The sequence below is a fragment of the Anopheles funestus genome, chromosome 3RL, assembly GCF_943734845.2.
Source record: "Anopheles funestus chromosome 3RL, idAnoFuneDA-416_04, whole genome shotgun sequence".
NCBI classification, from domain to species: domain Eukaryota; kingdom Metazoa; phylum Arthropoda; class Insecta; order Diptera; family Culicidae; genus Anopheles; species Anopheles funestus.
In genome coordinates, this window is record NC_064599.1 from 14713781 (window position 1) to 14738231 (window position 24451).

Here is a 24451-nt window from a genome sequence, read left to right on the forward strand (position 1 = left end):
TGTTCTGTTTCTGCATAGTGAATTGAGTTTAGAGAATAATTGGTACTTCTTTTTTCATGTTTCGTTAGTCCATGTTCATGGATTGTTGGATAATTCCAACTCACCCAACTCAAGTCCTATCTTGGATCTCATTCGGGGGAGGTTTTAGTTCAGGCTATATAAACCAACCGAAGCGGTTTATTGTTTTTGCATAAAGTACATCCTTTAATTTCATCCTAAGCTTTTTTTTACTTTTAAATCCAACAATCTTTCCCGGTACACTGGGTTTCATCGCTCGTTTCGAAGCAGAAGCACGTTTCAATTTAATCGACACTTCGTAGCATCCCGCTGGGGACTCCATCCCGCGCGGGGAGGGGAGGGAGGTTAGAGGGTTGTAGTAAAGGTGTATAAAGTTTTTCCTTTTTCCAAGAAAATTACTCCCCCAGGCTCGTACAATCTATCCATCCGGTGTAGCCTACCCACTTCATACTCATCATCATCACCGTCATGACGGGCATAATGATTTTGGTCATCCCTTTTCATTTCCACCGGTTGATGGGGGGGATATCCAGCACCCAGATATACCAGCTGACCACGTGGATGGGATGAGGATGGAGGTAACTATTGTCCGCGGGGGCCTTGTGGAACAAGAACCGATAGGACGGGGTAGGAACATATTGAAAAAAGATAGAAGTGCTGGTTTTGGTGCTGGAAAAAGCTTCCACACCGGCACTTAATGAGCTAACGATAACGATGGGAAAATTTCAACCCCAGGCCTGGGTTTTACGGTGCGGGAGGAACCCGCACCCACTTTTTGTCCTCTTGGTATTTTTTTTTTATTTAAAGGGAGTAGGATTTTCTCCTAACCAACCCTAATCATCTTTTGAGCGTGACCCAAACTTGGGTGGTCGTAAAAAAATCCCCGAATCCTCCTAGCACTTTGAATTCCGGGACGGAACAGAAAGGGATGAATGATGGGGGTGAGTTCTTGGTTGTTTTTTTTCCTTTAAGTTTTTATCCATCCTGCTTGGAGGGGATCATTTTACGATGGTTTGTTGTTTTTTTCTTTTACTTCCCTCGGACAAACTTCTATTTTGCAAACACATTCCCCGTTGTAAGCTGTTTAACCTAATTTTCCACCCAATCCTCTCCGCCAGAAAAAAAACCCTCCCCTTGGCGGTTGGTGGGTGGAAGGCTGGTTTTTTTCTTCTCCATGGTGACGCACCAGAAGAAAAATAAATCATCTTTATCATCCCTGCCCCGCACAGTCCTTTTTTCCCTTCCTTTGGTATTATTAGGTGTATTAAGATCACAATCACGTTGTACTTCAGCGAGGTATATCTTTTTTTTGTTTTTTGGTCAAGAGCTACAAATTTAAATTTCGTCAAATATTCAACTCGCACAGTTTTTTGGGTGTGTGGTCCATGCCCAAAACGGGGGGATGAGATCGAGCGGATGTTGTCCTTCGTCAGGTCTGTCCATCTGTCAGTCAGCAGTCACGGAAGTGTCCGTAGCGAAACAGACAGTGGTTCTTCGTGGTTGCTCATCCGTTCAGCTAAACGTCAAAGTTTTCCAATAATCCAGCTTTCATCACCACTAACGCACGGGAGGTGCCAGCTTGAGCAGATAGCTGCGCGAATGTGACCGGCAAAAATGGTGAAAAAAAAAGTTTTGAAACTTCCGTGCGAGTGTGCGAGTGTGTGTACACATTTTGCCATTCGAAATAGTACTTCCGCTTAAGTGTGTATGCAATAAAAAAGGCCGGATGCGTTTTATTGGCGTTTTTTCGCGACGGTTATCTGTTTCGGGCGAATTCTGTTTTATTGCGGAACAAAATGGACCATGTGGTTGTACCGTTTGCTGAAGGCTTTTCATGGAAAGCGGTCGTAATATAATTGTCGGTAATGTTGGGAAGCTAGATAATGTACGAAATATTACAAAAGTAATTGCCATTTGTAGCATATGACTTTTAAAATAATAATATACAAATAAAACACTGTAAAACTAACTACAAATTAGGGGAAATATTTTAAATCTTTCTCTTGTACAATGGCTGCAATTTAAAAGCTAATTTATTTCACGCTTGAAATACTCTTTAGCGAAATGGAAACCTTTCTCGGTGTGTATTAGAAAAGCATCAAAAGGATACAATGTACATAAGCAGTATAACACACTCTTCCCTCGAACAAACGTTTCTACTCGAACGACTAAAACAACTCCTTTCTCCTAGCGACAGACACTAAAAACCATAGTGAAAAAGCGGAAAAGCAAAGAAAACTCTCGTTCATTTATTCAAACGCAGATCACACGTACACGTCTTGTGTGTGTGTCCCCGTCCCCAATCCCAAGTTGATGTACGTTCGGAATTAAACAAACACAGCCCAGCTTCACGTGTCGTCGTGCAGAGGTTTTTCCCTAACCGGTGCCAAACAAGCCTTGTCGAGCGTATCCTGCCCGGGTGCTTGTGGAGAACGCTTTGAATAGCGTGAGAAAACGGAAGGCTTTTTTGCCGTTTCAAGGGTCGCCTGCTACACACTGCTGGCTGGTAATGATGTAGTGCCAACTATAAAATGAACTGTGTTTTTGTTTAAATTCTCATTGGTTTATTATGTTATGTGCGCTACATCGTAGCAATGGGGTGTGCTCATTATCCAGCCAGGGATGATGTGTTGCTGCCCTGTGGAAACGGGGCGGAAGTGGTTAAGTGACAGGTACAGGAAGGGATACGCAAACGATAGAAATTCGTATTCGTTCAAGGTGGAAGTAGTGTTCGCGGAAGCTTAAAGATGATGATTTTTTTGAGGATTTGATATTTTGTATCACTTCACCTTTCATGAGCTCATTTCAAGTGAGCTTTAAGCCTGAAAGGATTTGAAGACGGGAGACGGGAAGGATGGGGGAAATACAAAATGGTGAAAAGTCATAAAAATAAAAAAAAACCATTAAAAGGTTGAATAGTACAAATTAAGTAAAACTGATGATAAATTTCGGACATCATCTACATCAACGAAGTTATTTTTTTTATTTCTATCTTGTTGGATACATTTAACATTTAGCTTAGACACAGATAAATTTATTAATCAACCTATCAGTTAGATGTAAAAAATATGAAACTAGTATCTGAAAGACTCGCCCCAAAAATGTTTGCAACTCGGTAAGGTTCTAGGATATTGAAATAATGTAAAAGTTTAGGTATCTAAAACATCACAATAATACAATAACTCGTGTGGGACGTAGAAAAAAATTTGCCTCCTTTATACGCTAAACGACTTCTGGCGAGTCAACTGCAAAACGCACACCCGCGACAGTCACAATTTGTTTGGCATTCGGAAAACGGTTCACCACGCCAAGAATGCATGTATGGCCAAAGGCAACCATGTTTAGCTAACCAAGAAAGGGCATATTGGAAACGGAACGACGTCTTTCTTCCTTTGGCAAAGCTAACAAACGCCTCGGTTGGGTGGGGAGTGGATTTTTTTTAATCCACTCAGTTCTGGAGAAGAAGAAGGTTAAACCGTATACGTGGTTCTTTTACGTTTTTCTTATTTGCAGCATTCTTTCAGCACGCCAAGGACTTGCTTTTCCAAAACCCCCCAACTAGATGTAGTCCTTCCGGGAGGTTTTTTTCTTCTTCTTTGCTACTCCTCAAACTTCTTGGGGTAAGAAAAGAAGCGAAAAAAAAAACGCATCCTTCATAGGCACTTATACTCGAAGCAAAACATACACAAACACACAGCATTCAATGGCCGTTTCGCGTATGACGATGGGATGGAAATAAAAACCGAACCACAAAACAGGGACAGGAACGGAACCGGAACAAAAATAGACAGAAATCTTCATACTATTCAACCGAACACGGTTTTCCCACTCCCGAACGGGTGTGGTGCTCGTGGTGGAGCAAAAAATGTCTTAGTTTCGACGCTGGTCGCTGCAGTAGTCGACGTTGGCGACTGCAGTTTTGCAAGTTTGCGGAGGCGTACAAACAAACACACCCGGAGCCGCCCCCGGGACTACCACCGCTCGCCATTCTTTCCGGCAGTTGATGCATTAGGCTGCAGTTTGCAGTGCTGCTGGGCCAGTGAAAACGTGCCCGGCCTGGACGCTATTTGCACTGTGCCATCGTTAGCTGGCCATATTTATGAGGCGGCAGTCAGGCAGGCAGGCTGCCGTTTCTTGCTGAAGATTCTTTTCGGTGGCGGAAAAGTGTTTTTCCAACTCCCGTTTTGTCCGCCTATTGCAGAAAGGGATCGAGCAAAGGAACCGAAAGCGAGCATAGAGCTGAAGGGGGGACTATGATAATGGACAAACAAGGCTCCTTGTCAGTGCAAAATGAAGATTCAAAATCATAAGGAAAGTGGGAAAAAACGATACTATACCTCTCGAATGCCAAAATTGCTGAAATTATGTACGGGCGCTTACTTATGGCACTGTTCCGTTTGCAGGAAATCAAACTATTTTCTTGGGTGATAAATTTCATTGCAAACGATTTTCATCGCACACCATCGAAGCTGCTCATCATTTGTTTGTGCACGTTAGGGTCTTATGAAACCTAGGCATCGTTGTGAGAAACTTCCCATTCAGCTACTCATTAATTGCCCATCGTTTGTTTGGCGTTTGGACGCAAACGGTGGACGCAAAGGCAAGCACGGAAAACTTAAAACCTTCCAAGACAAAACTTATCAAGGACCGAAGCCGGTATTGATTTTGTTTCGTGTGCTTGTGTGTCTTTTTTTTTCAATTTCTTCTGCACTACAAATAATTACTTTCCCAACCCCCGAACGGTTGGACGGTACGACGAGTCACCGCGGCTCGACTCCTTGCTCGGACATTCCGGATTGTTGCTCGGCTGTACCGGTTGTTTGTGGTGCCTGTTTGTTAGCGAGACTTTCCGAGCCGTTTTGATACGGCTTTTGTACGTTGGTAAGTTTTTACAAATGGCGTTTGGGAAAATCGAAAAGCTCACCCACGGTTCTTCATTGGGCGGATGAGAGATTATTATCGAGCGGAATGCGCTAGAAAAGTGAACTGAAATTGAGAATGGTAAATGATGTGCTTGTAAGGATTAGAGGGGGTTGTGTTGGACGAATAGAAGAAAAATATATCCCTTACCCGTAAGAAATTGTGTAAAGCGATCCGTTAGTAGGGTTGATTAAAAATTGATTAAATTACAATTGCCTACGCTCAGTGGTTCCCACTGGTATATAGAATACTGAAATGTCTATCGATTTCAAAACTTGTGGGTTTTGTTTTTAAATTTAGTTTATATAAACAAATACACCAACTAAGTACATCTACTCACATCTGTCCTGAAAAAATTCAAATGATGAAGCTGATTATTTGATGAGATTAAAATAAATATAGAGAAATTCATATTTTGGCAGTTTCTAGCAAAAGTTAATAATCTATTATTCAAGAACTAAAGTTTAAATCTATCCCACTTTGTTATCTGAAACTACAAGAAATATATAGGATTCTAAATTTCTGGTATAAATCATTATACCAAGACGATTTTCATTTCTACCTAATTCCAGAATTCATGCACAAACATAATCCATTTTGCGTACGCGACGTCCTGTTGTGAGAAGATGGCCAGTAGAAAATATCATAAAATATTTCGTTCGCTATTGAACGAAACATTTAGTTAGATCTAATTTACGAAACGAACCATCGTTCTCGGCTAGGGTCTCTGACTGTGATGAGCTGTCCCATGGGTAGCCTTGAAGATGGAAAGCTTAAATCCGGTGGTTCAACTTTTCCACTCTGCTTGCTCGAAAATGGTTTGCCGGCAGGAGGGAACGCAAGACACCCATTAGCTTCACGGCACTAAGAATTTAATCCTCATTCTTCCCCACGGAGGTTTTTGGCCGAGGTTTTCCATTTTGGGAGGTTTTCCTGCGCCTAAACACTAGCGTGTCTGCTCTTTCTGTACATTCACGGAAGTTTCATCGTGTCCTTTTTGTTTGGACCTAATGCTCGTCAGCTTCACCTGCCGTTGTTGGGGTTGTTGGGGCGCGAAGCGCTATGGTTTTTGGGGAAAGATCCAGTTTTTTTTTGTCAGAGGAACTGGGTAGGCTTTTGAAGAATTTCCTCTAATTCTTCATTCCATGATCCCTTTAATCTTCGGTGTTATGTCGTACCGATGCTGCCGTTGTGATTGCGTTGAGCGGGCTGGGGAAAATTTTCATCGCTACGTTCGGAAAGTGAAAGATTTGAAGAATTTGTTAGCAACCTCCTGGAAACGAATGCTATTTGCCTTGAGGAAATATTTTTAAAAGTTACAGTAATGCAGAAAAGTTTTTGAAATAGGATTCCACAAAGCGAAATCATGTGCGAAATGAAAGAATATTAATTCTTATTGTGTTTAGATTTGTGGTCCTCAAAGAATTGTTTGGAAAAAAGCGATTATTTCTTTTCAACTCAATAACGATAATCACAGTTTGTTACAGTTCCTCGGAAAGATAGGATTTATATTATAAAATTAGGATAAATTCATCCATTCGCCTTATCATTGACATATTCGATGCTCAAGTGAAGATACACCATACACAAAAAAATGGATAACATAAATGATTCCTTCGTTTACCATTCTCATTGCACATGCTTTTTGGTCGTTCGTTTGCGTATCATTCTTTTGTTTCACAAACGCTAGTGTGTCCCACCGGCTTCAGTGCATCTTTAAATGGCGTTCATTTTGCCATCGTATTTGCAATTCTTTCCCTTCACGCCAAGATGTCGCCAGCAGTCGTCGGATCAGTAAACGGGTAGCCATTTTACCGCTGCTGGCGCGGACATGGTTTATCCCCGGCCAGACATACACGCTTTACATTCCCTTTTATGCTGTCGTAACCATATCGGGGTTGTAGAAATGTGTCTCGGTTTCTGCTGTAACATGGTACATGGGTACAACCCCAAACAGCAGTTGCTAGAATAGACCAAGACATTTTGGTGTTTTCTTGCATGAGAATAGTTGTGTTTTCTTTTTGGATTGCACTAGACAAGAAAGCGGGCTTTCTTTTTTGTTTGCATGCTGTTTTGCAAAGTAAAACATTTGAATCGTAGAATCTGACGCTGCTAGTGTATCAACAATGGCTATTCCAAGATGAAGAATTTCTGCAGCGAAAAGTTTACGAAACGGTTAGCCACGAGCGAGCGGTCGAACGAATGGAAGAAAATGCTTGATAAATTAGTAAGGAGTAGTAAACTAAGAGTTGTGTTGTTCTGGATCGTGGTACGGCGAAAGTCAAATGAAGGCACTGCATAATTAACAGAATTAGTTAAGATTCGGTTAGCTCTAGCAGGGTTGGCAGGACAAGAACAAAGATACATTTGTCTTTACCAGGACAGTAAGTAGCGCTTTGCCATTAGCGTGGGGGGGAGTCCTTGGATGGTTTGATCACTTGTATAAACAATGCATAGCGCATAGAGAGTGCCGGATAATAGGTATTGCTAGTGAATTTATCAGCTTTCTATAAGAAAAGTTTTGAAGTAGAAAAAAACGAGTTCATAGCACGAACCAGTACGCTGGATAGCAGATTATAATGTAATAGTTTAAATTGGAAAAAGAATATTTCGCTCTACGGAGATGAATCAAAAGGTAAACCAAAAACAAAAATATTGGAGCTTCAAGGTAATGCTAACTATCCTATCTCATCTATCCTCAGGAAACCTATCCTCAGGAAACCTATCCTCAGGAAACCTTTCTTCAGGAAACCTTTCCTCAGGAATCCTTAGCTATGATCAATAACTATTCTTCCTCAGGTCCGGTTGTGGGTGAACATACTAAGAATTAAATTTAATTTCCATGTAAAAAGTATGCACAAATATTTAGCTTCACACACCGATGTCAACAAATGAATTAATTTACTAATACTGTTACGCGAGAAAATGGTATCCTACGACCTTCAAAATGCTCACAAAATTTCTAAAACTATCGCTTGTTTATTGGCGGTAAACCCCCCGCTTTTTAACCCCTGGAAGGGCAAACCTTGCTGTGGCATATAAAATCAGTTTCCTACCCACCGTATGCTAATTGGTGGCGCATGCCCGCACCAAAGCTTTTGGCAAACGGTCCCACTGCTGCGCTTAAATTGTCCACCCTTCCGACGGGCAAAAGCTTGCAATGAGCTTTCCACTAATGGTTCACCGCAGTGCACATTACAGCAATTAACCAGCACATTCGCATTCACCGATAAATGTAGTGCAGGTGTGGGTGTACGGACGGTACAAACCCGGATATCCTGCTGCGATGCTGCAATGTACGTGGAAAAACTGATGTATCAGGAATGTGATGCAAGCCGTGCAACAATGTCGCTATCGCTTGGTTCTTTGCCTGCCTGGGGCGAGCGGTGAAGTTATAGTTTGTGGTGTTAAATTCTAATAGTTTGAATGCAAGCAAGCAGCACTTTCGGGTGCGGTCAAAGCGGGCAGCTTCAGTTAATTGTCCCCGGGAGCTACTTTATTAGCCGGGAGCTGAAGGTGGTCGGGTGGCCCACCACTACACAATACAACCGACCGCAAAACATGGCATTTATGTGCGGTTATATGGACGGATGGAAACGTTGTACAGCGGACACGTCGGTGTGCGCTACTAGCCCGGGACACATTTCCGTTTTATGTGTGCGTCTCCTTCAGCTTCACCTTCCCGTGATGGTACTATACTGCTTGTACTTGGAACTGCTTGTACTTGGAACATTTTTGTGAAGAGAAAATGCAAAGAAAAAAAAAACACCCCCTAAAACTGGAGATTCACGTGCAAGAAGCACTTTCGGCGTTTTGGGGGAACGTTAACGTGAACGGAAGGAAAATAAGCAACAACAACAACAAAAAACCAGAAGGAAGAACAAATAAAATTGGCTCCATTACGCGCCATAAAACAGTTGTGTATGTGCGAACGCGATGAAGAAGAGATAAAGTCGGTCGGTGTGACGGGGCGCGTTAAGAAGCTCGTACTCGTAAATTAGCGCGAAAGTTTCGCCGTTCGACCAAAGGGAAGGGTGTGGGCGATTTTTTTTACTATACAGTTTTTTCTTGGTCCTTGAATCCGGTTCTTGTTCGGGACATTACCTTTCAAGCATGTGTGTGTTTGGGGAAGAAAAAGTGAAACTCATGAATTTTGTCGTCCTAAAGTAGGAGCCCAGATCCAATGAAGCGACAGACATCTAAACGCTTCCTCTCTAAAGAAGCTTCCGTCTTTGCAGCTTCCACATCTGTCTGTCAAGATTAGTGCTTCGTTCAACCGTTCTCCAAGAAAGTCAAAGTACACACATAAACACTGTCCTTTCAAAGCAATGGAGGTAAAAGGGATAACACACGCTACCCCCGAGCAGCTCTCATGCAGCAGCAGTGGCAGAACAGGCTTAAGGCACATACCGTTTCCCGTTTACCATCATATTACGCTAGGAAAACACTTTGCGTACAGTACAGCAAACGGCGTCGGGGTGGGGATCATTTTTCGGTCTCTTTCCCGCCCGGAAATAAACTGCTGCAGCAGTGGACCGAAAATGGCACCATAATTCATTCATATGACGCAGTTTATCTCCTGCCCCCTCAAAATATCGTTCACTCCGATTGTCCTGTGTCATAGCCCAGCTATGAGTGGAGGTTTTTTTTCTTTAGGAACAAGCAAGCGAACTAAAAAAAAGGCTTGCAGTTTGGACAAACTTATGGGTACAAAAACGCATCCTCATAGTGGAAGTTTCTGAAGTTTCGTTACATTGAAACCAGGAACCATTGGTTGTAGGTAACAAATGTTGTTTTGCATCCTCACGCTGCGCTTAGTACGTCCGAGTGCCGTAATGCCATTATGCCGGAAAAGCCATTTTGTTTTGGTAGATGTGCAAGTGCGCAATGGTTTTGATAAAAGGCCGGCTGCTGTACCGCGCCACTCATTGGCATTGCATTTATTATTAATTTATGTAATCTTGCTCTGTGCGCTTGTGCGTTACATGTGGTTACCTTGACCGTTACAGCTTCTATGATTATCCTGCCTATTCTGTCGCCATGTCCGGCAACGGGACGAGGAATTGTGACGAAAATTCATTCCTGATGATAATAAACCCCGGCCCGAGCCTCGCTATTCGTGATTCGTGGTAAACGCTTATCTTTTATGTATGAACCGTGCGTACATGACGAATTTTGCCAGCTCACGCTAGTTAATGCATTTTTTTGCCATTGCTGCAACCAACCTCCCCCGAACGCAGCCTGTAATACGTAATAAGCACTGACGTCATTCGCATTAGAGTACGGAATATGGTAGGAATGGTTGGGGGTGTTTTTTTTTGTTGTTGCTATCGAAAATCATCGTGTCATTAAAATAGTTTTACATTTTTGTTGTTACTTGTGTGCTTGTTTTATTGTTATCATAAATCAACTTTTTGTGCTACATTTTGTTACTGCAACATTGTCATGGTAGCTGTTGTTTAAGGAATTAGGTGCATGAATCTATGTTTGAAGTCTAATTTTATTATTTACAAAATATTATTTACTTACTTATAAGGCTATATATCCGCCGTGTAATCTTGGAATGCTGTAAAATTTATTGGGTTACCGAATATTTGGATGTGTTTCTTATGAATGGATGACAACTTTGATTGGTTGAAGTTTGAAAAGCTAGGGAAAAAAATCTATTTCAAGGAAAAATCGGCATTCAAAGACTTTACAGATTGAATCGACTGGATTTGAAAGGCAAATGCTGAATGAATACTAAAGAACGTAGTACTTTTGAAGATCCTGTCATTGCTGTCTTTAGACCTAAAATAGACGAAATTTCGGAAGACTTCAAAGATATAATCCCTGGGTCTTATAGGATCTTTACATTCAGAGAACTGAATACTTTTATTTTAAAGATAAAATTTAATTATGTTTGAAATATATATTTCCACCATAATTCCAGAAATGGGGTAGAAAAATGTAGGACAACAATCTTGAAGAGTTCAAATTCCCAAAAGTGGATGTCACCGATTCTACGAAACTAGTACTTCCTGACAACTCTGGGATATCGTTCCCGTTTGTACATTATGAAAGGGTTGCATCAAATTCTAGAACTTCCTTCCTTTTCGCTTGATTCAATCCCAATTTTCGTTATGACCTGCTACTTCGGCATTGCGAAGGAATGAAATCCCTTGGCAGTACCTTATGCGATTTAACCTCGATCATTTGTACCAAGAAAGGCAACTCGGGTAGAGTGCCCGAGCGAGAGATAGTTTTACCGAGGGCGGATAAATTGGATAGTATTGGAACTGGCAAATAAACTTCTCACGAAACCCACCGGCTCGTTGACATTCGAATGCTTGAGGCGACCGTGGTAGTGTATAGATTTTCGATTACTACTCCCAACATCGATGGAGTTCATCTTTGTTTGCTCTCGTTTTCATGCTTGCTCGCTCGAGTGGTTAGTGGTATGGTTATGTTTGTTTTTTGTGTGTGTGTGTTTTTTTATTTTTACTTCTGTTCCATTCAACCACCAACAATCGAAGATGATGATCCCCATACTAACCCTTCACGGACGATTATTTGCTGAGTGGCGGGAGTTGTTGACCATTTTCCGAGAGATTGCCCCATCGGAACGATTGGACCTTTGGCTGATGGTCCGCTGATCCCACTCGGATGAAATGCCCTACGGGTACGATCAAGCGGTAGGAGTGTATTTTCAACGTTTTTTCCGCAATGTGTTTGCTACTTGACCGATCTGCAGAATCTGGTGGGTTTCCCGGGCAAAAAAAAAGGGTTGCACGTCCTCTAGCGGCCGCCATCATTTCGATTGCTACATGAATAGCGGAAGAGCAACCGTGGAAAAGCTTCGTTTTTTCCCCGTATCTGTTAATCCTCTCAAAACATGAAGCGGTGGCTTTTGTTTGCATTTACGTTATGTAGAATTACATCGCAAACACAGGTTTCCAGTAAAACAAAACACATCGCAGGGATCCTGCGTTTTGTGCCTAGTACGGTAACGGAACCGGTCAATTACTGTTCGCTCAATAGATCCTGGATGCTTAGCTGCAACTCTGGACCTTTCCTTTAGCGAGCTAACTGGATAGGATGTGTATAGAAATGAAAAAGAGACTCCTGGAGAGGCACTTGAGAAGCACTGTATGTTTGAGAATGTATTCTCTTTCATGTTTTAACAAATTGCATACGTGCTTGATAAAGAGATCCATTTCCAGTGATTTTTGTAATTCATGGTATGCCTCAAAGCTAGAAGGAAAATTTCATTACGAAAATATATTAAATTTTAGACATAACTTGAAGATAGAAAGAAACGACTATATGCTTTGAACGGTTCTTATGGAGTCATTCGTTCTTCTGATTGCATAACTGTAGGCGCTTTATGTAATTTAATCTTGTTGGAAATTGATTTATATGGAAATTAATCAAACATTGAATAAAACTGAAAACTGAAAAAAACGCTTTAAAACTGTAGTCCGTTTTAAAGAAATCAAGGTTCAGAAGGGGACAGTTTACACTTGTTAAAAACAACATGAAATTTGATTCAATGTGCAACTCTTTCATTGTAGGAAGTTGTTTTGTGACTGTTGCTTAAAATTGTGTAATTCTACCATCAGTAAACTTATGTCTTTAAGCTCTGCTTGATGGGTTCAATTATTCATAAACAAAGTCGTTATCATTCCACCACAGCATGTTCCGTTTTTCGATGTTTCTAACTTCCAAAAAACCACCTGCCAGGCTGCTATTTACTTGCTTTGTTCACAGCACACAAAAAACCATTGAAAAGAGGGGACTTTGTTGTACTTCAATCAAATGCCAAATAATTCGTCAAGAACCCATTCTGCAAATGGCTTCTGAATGGTAGCGAAGGTTTAAAAAGTGTGGCGCCCATTTTTTGGCCGCATTACAAGTAGGATCAAGCTTATCTTGTTTGCACAATCTTTGGTCTGTGAAAAGCGTTTGCTCAATGCGAATAAAGAACCATCCATTCCATCCCATTACGCGGAACCACATTTCCGAACAACTCTTCACCGTACGCGTGCTACGGCAGAATGGTTAGGAGACACGGGAGTCTACTAACGATAAAGAGCAAAATGATGAACTGTGCGTTGTCCTTCAATTCAATTTCGCGTTCGAATTCCCCACTCAGGGTCGGAAAGAATGGAGGAAAGATCTTGAAATACTTTCCTTTGTACCATCGTGCTTTTCGAACAGACTTTAAGCTTCTTCCAGAGCTCACCGGGTCAGCGTCTGAAAGAAGAGTACGTCCGACGAAGGGTTGATATGCGCGTTCCATTGTGACAGAATGGACTCGATTTACTCTTCGTCGCCCCCTGTCGACACGGGTCGTTTTTGGGGGTGTCCTTTCGTACAGGAGCTTCGCACCGAAAGGAAATCTCATTTCAACTTCATGATCCTAAAACAAGTCAACGATTACCTTTCACCACAAATTGGCATTCTTTAGGAGTGCCACCGCCGCCGCGAGACGCTTCCTGTTCCATGTCAGTAAAAGAGAGTTTCGCCGACGTTTTTCTTCGCGAAGAAAAGCAGCAGATAATGTTGTGTCTAAATCGTCTTTGTGAGATTTTTGCTGGTTGTTGTTCCCAAACAACACCCATACATAGGGATTCCATTTGAACTGAACTGTCCTTTTTTGGTGGTGGGCTGGACGTTGGAGATGCGCACAGAAAGGCGAACGAGGATGAGATATGTCCTGCAGTGTTAGCCGCCCAGGAACCTTTGCGTTGGTGTCATCGGTGACATTAGGTTTTTGACGAAAGTTTTTCCGAGCGTGTTCTTCTTAAAGCACTCCTTTGCGGACTTTCCCGCACCAATGGAGGGTATGGAATGTACCGAACTCTGACAACGGTGCGACATGAATCACATCGCATTTTTTTTTCTTCCAAAGATTTTCTCAGTACATCCATCTCGGCAAGCTTTATCTCCACCTATTATAACAGGGTCCTTGATTCTGATGTTTTTTTTCTCTTTTACAACGAATTTTCATGGAAAGAGAAGACACCAAAGAAGAGAACCCCTCCGACATAGCAATATCTTTCACCGATTGCAGGATTTGGAGTTTACGAATTGGAGAAGCGAGCTTTGTAATGGAATGGAATGCCATTATTCGTGCCGGATTCTGCGTCCGGACTTTCCGTTACGTGGGTGGTTTCCGGCTGTGTGGTTTGCTTTTGCTTCTATACCACTTCCTCGACGGGTACTCCTCCGACAACCGGACAGTACGAAGTGGACAGCAGCGAAAACCTAGCCGCTGCTGGATGCAACAGCGGCCCACGGATATTGGAAGTTTCACTAACAAGAGGCAGCGAGTCAGTAGATTTGGAAGGACGAGTCGGAAATCAATTTCAAGTTCACACTTCCACTACAGAAGCATACGGAGTGGCAGCTTGGTTGTGCCAGATTGTCTTGTAAATGGGAATTCCTTTTTGACCTATCGATGATGGGACTCGTTTCAAATGAGGCAAAACATGATCCGTACCTCAGTGGGAAGCAGAAAGACGTACCAGGACGACCAGGGAAGTTCTTGATATCCAAGGCTGTCTAGGGATGACTGATATTATTCCACATTGGTGCTTGACGTCCAGTAACGAATGGTCGTTCTGCGGTAGCCCATTGTGGTCCATCAAACAAATTGATTTTCCATCGGTACACCAAACTTCCCAATCGCTTCAATGCTGTCTATTACGATGGAAGTAAATTGTTTTGAAAAATGTGGTAAACTAGCACAGGAGCCAAAAAAAGAAAAGAGAAAGAAACCCCCAAGAAAATATAGTCGAATGCAAAATCTTCGCCCTTTTCTCCGATACCGAACGGACAAGGATATTCTTTAAGTGTTTGTATGTGTGTTTGTGTGTGGCATTTGCTTTTGTGAGCGCATCTCCTCGTCACTGACAGTGGAATTTTCTCATCATCATGCTTTCACTCTTTGGTTCCCTGTCCAGCGTACGATGCCTCTTTCCATCGTGTTTCTTTACCACCATTGCGTCATGGAATGCTATTCTTTAGCAGCTATTGTACGGCTTCGGTGGAAAAACCCGTCGACCCCGTACGACCGCGGGATGGGAATTGTGCGTCATGACAGATATTTCTTTTATGCAAATGAACTTCCATCTGCCATCATATCCCATCCCGCTCGGAACCACTCCACTGTGGGTGCTGCTTGAAGCTGTTGGGAAGTTTCCGTTCCTTTCGATTTTCAACGCATAACGGACGTGTGGAGCATCCTCTTTTTTTGAAGTCGAAAAGAGAACAGAAGCGACCGGGTGCCCTTTAACCGGGGGAGCATACATTACGAGGCACCGTAAGTCACTGACGACGGTTAGCATGGGTAAAGGATTATTTTGAAATGCCGCCATTAATGGGGCTGCGAGCGCAGCAGCAACGGGAGCGAGCACAGGCGAGTGAAAATGTCCATTTACTTCCTGCACGTGTTTGTTTTCCATTTTTGTTTTTCACGAATTTGTAATGCTCAATGTCAAATATTGGGAGGAAAAAAAACAAGGAAAAACGTTGACTTGAATTACTTTTTCCCGGAAAGGAATGTTCAATAGAGTGTCGGATTTTTAACGTGCAAATATAACACTAATGGCACTTTGTTAAGACAGTTTGGTGAAACAATTCACCACAAACAACGGTAAGTTATCGCATTTGACGAAAAATAAGCCTTTTCGTTTATACATTTAATAAACGGAAATGGTTTATTTTCTATAGTACGATCTTAAATAAACAATAAAATATACTCCAAATCTTCGAAATTGTTTAAAAATTAACCAAGAACGAAAAACGCTGGTAGTTCTAGTGTTAAAAAGTTTTGTTATCTGAATATTATTTCATTTTGGTATAAATCAATTTAACGAATTAATTTGCCCAAAAAAGGTAAAAAAATTGGCCGATTAGTTAGTTGCCTTCGTAAACCGAAATGTGCAATTTGCTTTCAATGGTACTAGAGCGTTGAAAAACGCTAGAAAGGTACAAAATTAGACTAATTTTCCTCTTTTTATTTCCTCCTCACTAGCTGCATTACTCAATTACACAATCAAGCGTTATTAATTTACTTTCAAATGCCTTTCTGCCCCTGTATCAAGTCGCTAATGATCCATCTCTTAATCTGATTCAATTACATAAAGGAAAGTTTTCATGCGTCATTAAGCCAGCATGGTTTACCAGCGATGGGGAAATTCTTGGGAAATAGTTTTTCCATTGCGGATGACACGAAATAGAAAAATTAAATTTAAACAATAACGGCTGACAAAGATACTGCCACGGCCAAGCGCTCACACACCGCCAAGGGTTAATGTACGTTAGTTTGCTTCCTCTTTAAACTTCTGCACCGCTTCCAATTACATCTTCTAAAAGTTGTGCAAAACTTCTCAGTTGTCGTAGGAGTGCTGCTGCACAACATGCCATTTAATTGTGGTGCTCGAGACAGCATCGCTTCTAGGCGATGGCCGGAAGATAAGCTGTGCACTGAGTGAGCGGTGCATTCGCCCGATGCACACGAAAGCTTGAACGATAAGAGTTCTGTGACACGTACATCCGCTGGTGTGGGATTTAATCATGTTACTGTGCAGGGCGGATATGTACACAGACGGAACAGGTGGTGGTGCGAAATTATGAAATTAATAGCGCAACACAACTGTCAGTCTGCGTCACCTTCGCACACACCTAGCCATATGTGCGTTTTGCCTCATATCTGAACATGGGAGAATAAGAGATGCTCAACGTGAAACAAGCTGTACAGGATGAGATGCAATTTTCCGTCGAGATAGGTTTGCTTACGATCTTGTTGACAGATAGCACAGTTTTTTTGCATCTTCCTCACCTTTCATGGTGACTAATTTAGCTAACATATGCTGTTACCGGAAGCTTCACCGGCTGTTATGCGTTACGTGAAGAAGCGCCGTCTACACAAATCGTCACCGGTGCGGGGAACACAAAAAAAGAAACGAAACAGTCGTTTTGTGCGAAACATGGGGCCCGTTTCAAAGAACGCAAAGAAAACAGAAATGATTTAATTTATTACCATGCCACACGCTCACCGGTATCGGTTGGGACTGGAGAATCCAATCGAGCGCCATGGCGTTGAGGTTTGTCTCAGAGCGTATGTCATTGACACCCCTCGTCAGTTGCCAGAACTGTGTCACACATGTGGTATGCGTGTGAAGGTTAAAAGAAGGGAGAAAAAAAAACTTTGCACCCATTTTTGCCATCCCGAGCGGAGGAGAAGTTAGTCACAGCTTGGTGTATTTATTATTGGCAACTAACATTTGACGAGCGTGACAATGCTACAATCGCTTCTGGGTCTGCCATCATCTTATATTGCTGGAGAACCACATGGAGGAAAAACAAAAAAATGTGTCCCATTGAAAAGTGGGAAAATGAAATTCAGTTCTTGCCTGTGGAGACGTGACATGGTCGGTGTTATGGAATTGAGGATACACAAGAACGTTCGAAGAACGTTGAATCGGTTGAATTTGGTCATCCACGAGCAACGTGCCTATTTGTGCCAGGGGGTATTAGCCACATTTGCAGTACGTGCGAAAAGACACTCTTAGGGAATCGGAATGACATGATGATAGATAGAGTGATATCAAATGTACAGGCCTAGATGAAGAAGTTAGCATGTTACCAGTTATCGTTTGTTGTGAAAATAATGAAAATCATGCTAAATTTAATGTTAGTTTCTGAGTTCGTATTTTTGGGCAATGTTTGGACTTTTAGGACAGGGTACTGTAACTTCAAGAGACATTATTTGTTGTGTTGGATATTGATAAGTGAAGAATGAATGAATAATGAGCTGCTCAACTCATGACTGAGACAGTTGGTGATTCTACGCGACGAAACGAACTCACACGTTATTTCACCATTTCAATAAAACAATTAAAAAGAAAAAAGTAGAATCTCTCTCTCTTCCTCTCTCTCTCTCTCTCTCTCTCTCTCTCTCGCTCTCTTTTTCTCTTTCTCTCTCTCTCTTTCTCTCTATTGTTGGCTTTAACAACCTCTAAGGTCACTCCGGCCATTTCTGGCTTACTAGACTTATTTTTACCACTCCATGCTTTTTTTGAATCACTCCTTGCTACGGGGTCCGGATGGGATTTGATCCCCAGTCCTGCCGTGTGGACCGACGCCGTTTATCACATACACCACCGAGCCGTCTCGGTTTCATATTATTTATTATCACTAATCTGATTGATATGGACATCAATAATAATTTTCCAAAAAAAGAAATTGGACCCTAACTTCAACAAAACGAGTACTGAAATGCTTCAAAAACTGAGGTTTCCACAAAAAGGAACCACCTTAATAAACATGCGTTTGCGTACAAACATTTTCCTCGCATCGACATCAATTCTTACCGTTTTTTTTTATTCGCAAAATGAATGTTGCAGAAGGTTATCCGGGCACGGTTGGTTAAAGGACACGTGCACCGTACGTGTCATTTGAAGCCTTTTTAACCTTGGCGTCGTCGTATTGCTGTGGGGACCGTTGACAAAAATAGTGCAGCATCATAGTAGCGCCAGTTCCCAACATAATCATTTTTACCCTGCCATCGCAGCTTCAAATTCACTATCTCGCTCTTCCACAACACGGGAATTAGTCAGCAACGGTGTAGGTCCAGTTTCTGTAGTACCTGTTCCGAAACGTGTCGTCTGCATAGGACCGTTGTAGCTGTGTTAACTTCCCTGTGCAATTGAATTTCTGCCCTGGCGAAAGGGTGAAATCATTTGCCCGCTCACCTTTTTCGAATCGCATTTTTTTTTGTTGCTGTCTGCTATCGAGATTTTTTACATCGTTTGGAACATTTTGCAATAGCTCGAAAGAGTTCGGCCAAGGAATAATACACATTCCGCACATGTCACATGTGCTTTACCGATCGTGCCGGACGGATTTCATTCGCTTAGAATTGTTAATAATCTGTCCTTTCAGTGAGGAGTCCCAGGGACCCTACCGGGTCGAACACATGTTCACGGTGAAGAATGGTATGCCGTTACGGAAGTCATTTTTCTCTCTCTCTTTCTCTGTTACCCTTTTCTTCGTTCGGTTGACCTGTCCTATAGGACGTGATTGCATTCCCTCATTGGCTCTATTTGGCAGGAGTCATAACCCAAACTCTCGATTCCGGAGGGTTTCGTTTCATAATCGAACTTTTCCGGCAAATGGCATGTTTTGGAGCGATTTCGTTGTGTCCCACATATTCTGTGTATCTCAGCACGTGCGTCACTGTCACGGGGGGTGGCGGTACACGATATGCAAAGTGTAATGGTTACGATTATTGTGCCTATTTGAGATTGTGGAACCGTTTTTGATAAGGGACTACGGGGTGGGCTATCTACGCCGTGTCGGCATGTTTACAAATTCGTCGTTAAAGATCTGCTCCGGGTGGGGTAAATTGTTAAACTTTTACCAGTAGAAAGTACAATCTGGGCATTTGCGCATGCTTATCTGGGTGTACTTATCTGGAAGCTTTATCATACAAATATCAACCACGTAGGGTATAATTGGTAATTTTCACCTAGGAAAAATTGATAAGGGCAGGCAAAAGAAAACATGCTTGTAATTTGTATTTGAACCTGATAAAGTTGATCTCGATGAAGAAATTTGACAGATATTGAATTTTTTTTGTACGGTGTATGTTTTATGTTCATAGCCTGTGAGGACATCAGGCTTTCCTACGTCTAAAGCTTCACATCTTACGATGTAAACGAAACGCCAGTCTACAAAACTGATTCAATATCGGCGAAACACATTGTTCTCATTTGAATGGTGCTGTTGAGTGCACGAAATGCATACTTAATGTTCCTGACAAGTCCGGAATTAGTTATTGAGCGGCTGTGAGCGGCAGGTTTTCGGGCACCATTGTGCTTGCTTTACCTACCAGCACCGAAGAATGCATCCTCTTTGTAAGCGATTTGGAAGATTGGTTACCGCCGGTTGATTAGCATGCATATTGAATGAGTTTAACACAATAAGTCTCAGCGTCCTTTAGCGTACGACGTTTGGCACGGGCAATCATTACACCACCAGGCACCAGGGTATATCAGGAGGTTTGGAATTTATCCTGAGAAATTTAAACATAATCTCGCACCGAAAGCGAGGAAAGCGCAATGCGGCACCGGTTCATTTAATCTGTTCGGCAGAACTGAACCTCGTTAACCTAACTCACGTGCACGTGCACAAAAACACATACACACGATTTTAAGGGGTTGGGGTTGATATACGGGCTTCACGCTAGTTTGTAGCTTCGGGGAAATGATGCACAACGATCCCTTCAACCGAATTGTGTGATCATCCAGTATGGATGGGAAGTCAACGGAGTTATATAGCCCCGAAGCGCCACAGCTTCAAACCGAGCATCGGGAAGATGTTGTAAGAAACGGTTACTTCAACTTATGATGGGCGAAATAACTGGTTTTAGCACATCATAACCCGTTGAAATGTAGGAGAAGGAATTTATTCTACGGCCCCCGTACAGCTGAACACTTCCCATTCACATTTGAAAGCTTTTCTGCACGAGTTGGCAACCGATTGTACCCACCGAGGAGGCTGAAGTGCACCGTCACGAACACGACTCGAGGGGACAGATCAATTCTCATGCAATATTTAGCGTTCACGGTGGGAAATGCATATGTGAAAGCAGCAGGTTGTAGGTTTTAAGACATCCATCTTAAGAATGTGGCGTTTTCAACACTTCGGAAAAGGTCTGCCCTGCCCTGTAAGAGGGAGGCCTGCAAAAGCATTGGATATGTTAGAGTTGGTGTGTAATTTAAAGGAGTTAAATACGGCTAGACTACTGTGCCTGGGTAATAAGACATGGGGCTCGTGCAAGGTGGCAATAGGTTTTCGTAGACCAGGTTGAGTATGTACAGCGAGCTGATCAACAGATTACAACTGGGGCGTTTGAAGATATGGACGTCCAAGGTATAGGAAGAAGCACAGTGAGGAGGAACTCGTCTTTGCCTGACCTACGATAACAAACAACAATGTTGTAGTGCTGCTGCTGCTGCTGCTACTGCGTGTATACTGCCTGCAGCGTGTTCTGCATACACCGATAGTGCGGCCAGTAGCTGCGTGCATTTGCCTACCCCCGGATAGATGCCTACGCCTTCGTATTCTTCGGGTTTGTAAGGATTTTTGCTGCTGCTGCCGGCGTTGATAGCGAAGCGCGTTGTTTGTGTGAAATACACAGTGGCGTTAAAGCGATATGAAGCGAAGTGAAGTTACTCTGGGGAAAGAATTCTCGAAGCTTCTCTCCTCACTGGCGTTGTGGTTTTCTGGCTTGCATAGATAGTGGCGATGCAGTGGCTGAGCAATGCTTATTGTTCTGGTAGTCTGAAAGAAGCTGATAAACAGCCTGTCAGTGACTGGCTCTGTGTGTGTGTCTGTGTGTCGTGAAAGATTCCTTACAAGTGATAAAACGAGGTGCAACCATTTACTAGCTGCATGCTACCATTCCTCCCCCCAAATAGGGCTTGAGTCACTCGACATGGTGTGATGGAACGATGGCCAACGAAAGGTGGCCCAGTCAACCAACCATGTTTATTTTTTTATTCGCTATGCCCTCATGTATCACTCGGAGGCAAGTTAAAATTTATTTCGAAAATTTGCTAATCATCACATTAAACAAGGCAATCTGTTTTCAGTACGGTAGAAGAGACAGACAGACCAGGCTTATCAGTCAGGTGTTGTTCGATGTGCCCTAAACCCTTGCGAAGAGCTTCTCGGCACCTCAAGGAGTTTACCGAAAAATCTTGAGAAGACGGTCAAACACCGTACCGCCACTACTGCTCAACGAGGACAGGTTGGTTAGTGAGGGTGTGAACGACAAATTTAGGGGGAGCTCAGGGTCGACATTAGCATTGCAAATTGGATGGTCTTGCGTTTGCAGACGGTGTAAGGGGACCCAGCCAAAACAGCACACCTGAGTTCGAATGCAATTTTTGGCGCAGCACGTTTAAGCACAAACTGGAAAATGGTGGTCAATGTGTGTGTGTGTGATTTTGTACTTTTGGGTTGGTGCAGATTCCGTAGTTTCTGAGAGATTCGTATCAGCAGTAAAGTTATAATTCAAGCTTGCGAATGGGAAAATGTCAGCTGCTGGGATATTAAAGAATAATTTAGATTGTTGGTTGGTGGCTTTGTTTTTCGACGACTAACATATTTGCGTTTGTATTTAGTGTGAATGATTAATATTATTTTCAAAACACCTTTAAATCTTTATCGAGAAATTGTTAATGCATAAAGAATGCAAATGAACATAAATACCATGCCTGAAAGAGCACGCAAAAGCCCTTTCTTCAAAACAGACTTTATTATTCCTATTCTAACAAACACTTTTTGAAGCCCGTCACGATTATCAACGCGGATGGACAACTGTGCCCGTGAAGCAGTGTAATCTATCAAGCATACTTATCCTTGCCTTACTGTCGTTGTCTGAGTAGCCCGTTTCAAAACACGCGACCTAATTTCAACCAAGAAAACTAATTATGTTTTTAATTTTCTCATCTCTTCCTCTACAGGTAAGCGCCCACGATGAGCTTTCGCCTTGATAAGATTTCATACACCCGCAGACCTTGGGAGATGGGAGGGGAAAGATTGCTAAAAGATCTTGTCGCAAAATTGTGTGTCGGTTGAGGTTTGATGAAAAAATCATGTAAAAATTAACTTTGGCTTTATGCATACATGAATAGTTCTGTTTATCTAAAAGTTTTGGATGGGATTACATTTCGGTCCTGTCGGGAAATTATTTGTTGTGTTTATTGATTTTTTATTCCTCAAATTTGGAATATATCCAAATGAGGAATGAAATTGAGGAATAATTCCTCAAATTTCGAAATAGAATTAAAAAAAACTAAACGATATTTAGAACGAGATTTAGAAAAATGTCTGGCAGTGTCTGACGAAGATTGCCTTCTACTAAATATGAAGATAGAAACGTGTAGAAAGCATTGCTTCATAATCTGCACTCAGCAAACACACCGAGAAATTTCCCTAGTGGAAGGTAGAAATTTCACTCACTCAATGACGTCAGTAAGTTTCTGCGCCACTTGCACAATAGGCGTGAGAGTGGAGAATGCTGGCAGGATGGATAATACGCGTTCAACGTCAGCCATAACGCCTACCCGTTCTAAGTGGAGGGATCATAAGCTTTGCCGAGCGATAAGCTGCAATCATGGTTTGCAGTTTTTTTTTTCTAATGAGTTCCAAAATGTTCCTGTCGCTTAAATGGTTGTGTTGATATTCATTCGCTTTACGATATGATGCCTCAAAACGGATGGCTATTATTGGTAATGAAGCCTTTGCCAGCCATTTCCGGTACAATTATCCTTTAAATGTTGACGGGATGTTGTTTGAATTATCGTTTATTTTTCACGGTCTGTCAAAAAAAAAAGACCCCACAATTAGTTTAAGTGTGTAAACATACAGCACTGCTACTGTTCAAAATGTGGCCACCATAGAAATAATCACACGATTGATCTAATTAAGCCCAAACATTTACTGACAAATTTATTTACTTTTTCGTTCGGTTTTTTTTCTTTATGAAAAATATTTAACATTTTGCTAATTTTCGTGCGAAATGTTTACTGTTGGAGGAGCAAGCGTACCGTCGTACCTTCGCATCGGAAGTCCGATTACATTAATCAATGTTTACACTGATGTTTATATAATCAGTATTGGAATGCTGGGCTGGGCTTGTACGAACCGTTCCGATTGATAGATGGATTAATCAATGTTTGCATTTCCCTTCGACGAACGCGCCGCCGTTTGTTTGGTTACGATTAATTCCAATGAATCATACCGGTGAGCGTTTATGTGGCCGTATAGAATGTGTGGCAGAATCAGCTGGTACCCGGTTTTCTGTGCACACGGTTGAGCAGAAAAGCTCAGCGTAATCGATTTGATGCGGTACACCGAACGATAACCGGCTAGATCGAGTAATATTGTTACAACGAAAATACGTCATATTTTGATAGTATGTGAAAAGGTATATAAAACAACTTCAAACTTTTCCAAATGGGAAAACGTGGGCTTTCATTTACACAAAAACAAGCACTAAAATGGCATTAACTTTGGTTTTGGCATTTTTTTCTTATTAAATTAGTGTTAAAAAATAATGTTAATTTTGTAAAACATTAAATTTTTTAACATTGCTTGATGAATAATGATTCGATTATATAATTTTTTATACAATTCTCTTCTTCTTCTATTGTGGTTCGGAAATTGTCAAAAGGTTTCCATTTTGGAATTTCCTTAGCTTTAACAATTTACCCATACCGAGATAGTCAGTCCGCCCTACAGAGGGTACGGTCCGGATAGGATTTTATACCCGTTCCCTTCGTGTAGAGACCAGCGGCGCTACCATTAACACCACCGAGTCGCTCGGTAGAAATGATACAATTATACGTACAAAAACCTGTAAATAGGATTAACATAGAACTAAAGTATAATTTGAAATAATCAATTTCTAAGTTCTCATCCACTTTAAGCACCCATTTTACAACCACCATTA

General features: G+C 41.9%; 1 protein-coding gene across 6 annotated transcripts in view; it reads left to right on the forward strand.

Annotated features, from left to right (window-relative positions):
* The window catches only part of LOC125767140 (protein alan shepard), a 195725-nt gene that overhangs the window by 49377 nt on the left and 121897 nt on the right, over window positions 1-24451 (forward strand). The window lies entirely within an intron of this gene.